The 5,293-nt window shown below is 32.1% G+C and overlaps 1 long non-coding RNA gene across 1 annotated transcript; it reads right to left on the bottom strand.

The window, feature by feature from the left end:
* Positions 1-1,086: 1,086 nt before the first annotated feature.
* LOC127724396 (uncharacterized) lies at positions 1,087-3,079 on the bottom strand. The gene is made up of 2 exons (XR_007992481.1): positions 2,939-3,079; positions 1,087-1,691 (listed from the first exon to the last, which is right to left on the bottom strand). It is a non-coding gene; the product is annotated as an uncharacterized LOC127724396 (long non-coding RNA).
* Between the last annotated feature and the right edge of the window lie 2,214 nt (positions 3,080-5,293).

Genomic DNA, 5,293 nt, shown 5'->3' with positions numbered 1-5,293 from the left:
ACGCCGAAAGACGCCAAGTAGTGGCAATAGCTCACATTGGCCTTCAGCCTAGGTGATTTAAAATGAAAAAAAAAACAAAAAAAACTCATTAATAATCCATGAAAGTATAGTATGGAAATGCCGAATTGAAATGACGACATTGATAGATTCGGTATGCCATAGGTCAAAATGATGTACATTTATTTTAGTAGAGGAAAGCACCTTCGTATCAAGCACGAGGACATATGGTGTAAGAAATTTGATACTAGTACATGTCTATGTAATGCGTTGTGACATAAGCTTGCATCTGTTGTGTGTCCACCAGTTGTTTATATTTGCTATATCTCTGTTTTATAAGTAGAAAAAACTTAAAACAAACTTGACAGAAATAATATATGGACTAGTTTCTTCCTTCCTTTCAAAGCTACAAGGTGGTTTTTTAAAGTCGAGTGCTTTCATAAAAACTAAACCGTCTGTAGTGAAATGTAAATGATTTTATATTTTCTTAAGAAGTAAATTTTGCAGATGATTTATAATAGCCCCTACAACCCTAGTTGAAGCAAAACATGGTTAGTCTCTTTAACAATTTGTTGCATATTGTTGAGGGGCCTGATGGATTATTTTCGTTCTTCGTGATCGGCGCATTTTCGCTATTGTGATCCGTTTTTGTACAGATTTTTTTTTTTTTTTATATTTTCGTGATCCGTGATCATGGAAATTTATTTTCTGCGAATCGTGATTGACAAAAACTCGTGAATCGTGATGAGACTAAACCCCCCCCCCCCCCCCAAATCAGGCCCCTCATTGTTTGGTTTTAAGCGTTCTTGGTGCAAATAAAAACAGAAAAGACCTTCACACGCACATTATATTCATTTATAATCAGTATGTTTTCCCAATCTTGTCTAGGTTTATTAGTATTAGAGGCCTTCAACACTTTGCTGTTTTATTCAAGACAACGTCAAAGATTTGAAAATAAAACAAAACAACGTTCGAATACAAAGAGTGAACTTTTGTTTTTCGTGTACGTTTCTATAAAATACTTTTTACAGATTGAATTAAAATCCTACACCAGTTTTCACCTAAATAGTATTATTGATAACAAAAAAATAGGCAAATAATTCATTTTTCTTTTATTTTTGACACTTCTACTATCTTTACATTCTGTTAATGATCACATTTCCATACTTTTGCAAACTGTCACAATTTAAGCTGAAATGACACCATACTAGTTGAACTCTAGAACAGTCTCCTAAACACTCGGTGTGTATCCTTTATAAAAAAGGGAATGACACATGTTACAGAATATCATCTTAATATTTTCATCCCCTCTTCTTGCTCCCATCTTTTCCCCCTTTTTGTTTCTTTCCACTTGCCCGGTCTTGGTCTTTTTGTTTTCTGCTTTGTCCTTTCTGATGTTTACCTTTGGTGCTCGGTCTCTTGCCTTTTGTATGTTCGCTACCTCCCTTTTTCTTTCCTCTTTTTGACAAACCCCTTACCACTGCCCTTGCCACGTGTCCCCAAATTGCATGTGCTCCGGGCAACAGGACAGCGGAGTTTTGTGATACCATTTCTTGTCCAGTCCATACCGAATTTATAAGATTGCCGACATCACCACAGAAGGCAAAAATTACAATTAAAACAACGACTTTCTGATATAGCTTCATTGTTTTTTTTTGTATGCAATAGATTTACTATGGTATCTTGGTCAGTTCCTGAAAAAGATTTACATGTAATTAACATAAAACATAACTAGAATATGCCCACGAAATCGCGGAACAATTGGGCAAGTGTTGAAACAAAGAACTTTTAAATTTCGCGGGCTGTATGTCGACTGAGCATGCGCGAAAGCGTATAAGACACGGACCGATAATGGTCTCCGAATTGGGTTATTTTCTCAAAAATTGGCGTTTTCTGTGGAAAAAGAATTGGTTTAAAGACAAATGTAGGAATGACAAAACGCTATATTTATACGTCATATCACACATATTTCCGACTTCGTATGGTTTCAGAGGAGATGCGGCTCAATGAAATCGGTCTCTTCCTTTAGTAGTAAAAATATAAGTTATGTCATGCAGTTAAAGTAAAGTGATTAGACAGTTAGATATTAAATAAAAAAAAAACGAAGCACCTTCGTAGATTGAACTTAAAATTTATCAGAATCACTCTAACCAACAAAATATTGAAGTCAATGATAAAGAAATACAGACAAGTCCGTACCTAATAAAATAGCCAAATTTATCTATAAAAAAATAGCTGATTTGTTTATTAGATTTTATCGAAACTTAAGGAGTCCTTGCTTATAGGTTTTATGCTTTTTTAAATGTTGAACTTCCCTCGTTTTTTTTTTGTTTTTTGTTTTTGGCAAATAAGGAAGAAATGTTTTTCGTCTTCTGATATTCTCTTTTCTCTACTGTTTGCTTTTCTCTTTATATGAAGTGCATTCACTCGAGATCATTCTAGTTAAATTTATAAAAAAAAAAAAATCAAAGGAAAAATTAGTGTGATTAAGATGTAAATTTCCGTTAAAGTTTATGACAATATTACACTAGATATTGTTGCATTCATTCAAATAATTTATTTTTTTCTGTATAACTGTTTTAAAATATTCATAAGATCATGATTTAATAAGCATTGTTTTAAAATTACTTACAACAATATAGATCTTAAAAAATTAATACCTATAAATATATCTATTTCTCGAGGATCACAATACCACGGAACGCCACTTGTTGCCTTAAAATTTTACCATCATTATATATCACAATAAAATATTAAATAAACAACACTGCTAATTTTTTGTATTTAATACCTATACAGGTTGGCTGTCACAGTATAATATAGAACCCTATTGGGAAAACCAGAGAACCCTTTTTGACAGAACACACTGTCAAACATCCGAACATACTATCCACACTGATCTGTGTCCACACTTGTTATATATCACAATATAATATCTTACCTTGTATAAGATTTGACAATTGTTCAGCTTGCCTCAGTGTGAATCAATGACACAATACATAAATACTTTCGAACCTATATTTATACACATGTACACTAATTTGTTGTTTCCATACTGTCATTTTGTGGTTTAGGTGTGCTGATGTTGCACATATTTTTGGAAAATCCATTAACGTCATTACTTAGTCATTTATAACGTATTGGATAATACTACATCATGTACATGTTCCTGGAAATTCAACACTGGAAAATTTCCGAATACTCAGTTTCCATTTCATAATCTATAATTTTATATACAAGAGTGTACATTGTCGTAAAATATAAATTTATTTAAATGAGCTATTATATATGGAAAGAGGACGAAAAGCGAGGCGCACCGAGCTTTTGGACTGTTTCGTAGAGAGAACAAATCAATTTTATGTACGTACATTTATTGTTTTTATCGTGCAATTTAAACCCATTACTTAAAAGTTTAGGGAGCAATCATTTAACTTCAAGGGAGCGGAGGGTTATGGTTTTTTTTTCTGAGTCAGAAACTTTTTTTGGCGCAAAGCGCGAACAAATTTATTCAGTTTTTCAACACTACCAATCAAATTATTTTTTCAAAATTTAACACTATGGGGGAAATCTGAATTCAGAATATTTTTTTTGTCATCTGCTTGCCCAGAATAATTTTTTTTTCATCAAATTGGGGATCAAAATATTTTTTCAGAAAAAAAACCATAATCCCTCCTCCTCCCTGGAAGTTAAATGCTCGTTCCCTTAGATGTTTAAATCCAAATACTAGTAGTTGTTTCTCAAAGAAATAATCCGCGAAGAAGAACCCAAGATTTTTTCACATTTATTTTTTACTAAAATATAAATGTAAAAGTCTTATTGTCAGTTTCCTTTAAACCTCGTAGGAAATTTCTCTGGCATATTCATGTGATTTAGCGAGTTTCGGAAAAGAATTTAGTAGTTTTATTTCAGATCGAAAGCAACCAAGAAAATACACTCGGTATGTAACAGACATGGAAATTTGTTTTTAACATTTTTACCTATTGTGTCTGTTTGTTTTGTTCACACATCGTTGTCAATATAATGGAATTGTATGCGACTGTCATACAAGTGAGAGGTTTAGCTAGCTATAAAACCAGGTTTAATTCACCATTTTCTACATAAGAAAATGCCTGTACCAAGTCATGAATATGGCAGTTGTTATCAATTCGTTTGATGTGTTTGAGCTTTTGATTTTGCCATTTGATTAGGGACTTTCCGTTTTGAACTTTCCTAGAAGTTCGGTATTTTTGTTATTTTACTTTTTGCAGGTGCATTACTACTACATAAAATGAAAATGTGAAAATTGTATGAACGGAGAACGAACGTCAACAACAACAAATAATAACCGCTTTCCAAGGGACCTTGATATAACAAAATTATATTTTGATAATTTTTTCACAAATCGGCTCTTATCATCATTATTTGTTGAATACTATGAATGTAAAACAACCAAACAATGAACATAACAAGAAGACGACAACAGTAGGGCTACATCATGCTAAATGGGACAAACATACGGTATGAGGCGTTATTTCCGTTTGAATCCAATGTACCGGGTTTTTTTTTGTGCATGGTATTCAAAATTTGCCCTCTCAATTTTTGACGACCTGCTGTTCACAACCGACCATAATGATTGATTGTTTTAATTGTTTTTATCCATGAAATATATGCGATATGATAATAAACAACTTGAAATCTTGTCAAATAACATTAACAGTACAAATATTATGGCACCGTCAAAATTCGTAAACAAATGTTATATCAATAGAAAAACGATTCGCTTGTTATATCTATTAATAAAATTACCATTAAAAGCTAGGTTTTTGGTGGTGATATATAGTGTTTACATTTCAAAGAAAAGAAATGTAACATCATGTACTACACACATATATATTTATATTGACTGCTTAAGGTAGATGGGGTGTCTATATTATAATCCATAGAATTTTTTAATAATTTGCCAAAATGTAGTTTATATCATACTTTTTTGAAAAATATAATAAAAAAAATGGGTCACGGGGCTTATTTTCACGCTACAAGTTGTGCAAAATTGACATATTTTGTATAGATTATGCATGGAAAACGCAATTTTCTGCAAAAACTACACCATAGAATTTTGAGATACAATATGAGAAGATAGCTCTAATATTATACTTTCAGATAAGATAAAGAAAAAATGGGGTCACCGGGCCCGTTTTCTTGCTACATAATAAAATAGATAAATTCTTAACACATTCTATTGTAAAAGTAACTTTATTTGAATTATCCGCCCTTACATTTGAGTTGCCTCCCCTTATGTGGCAAAGTTGGAAAAAAT

Source organism: Mytilus californianus, unplaced genomic scaffold, assembly GCF_021869535.1.
Source record: "Mytilus californianus isolate M0D057914Y unplaced genomic scaffold, xbMytCali1.0.p SCAF_14, whole genome shotgun sequence".
Classification (NCBI taxonomy): Eukaryota; Metazoa; Mollusca; class Bivalvia; order Mytilida; family Mytilidae; genus Mytilus; species Mytilus californianus.
Note: the sequence above shows the minus strand (reverse complement) of the source record. Positions and strands in the feature narration are given on the sequence as shown.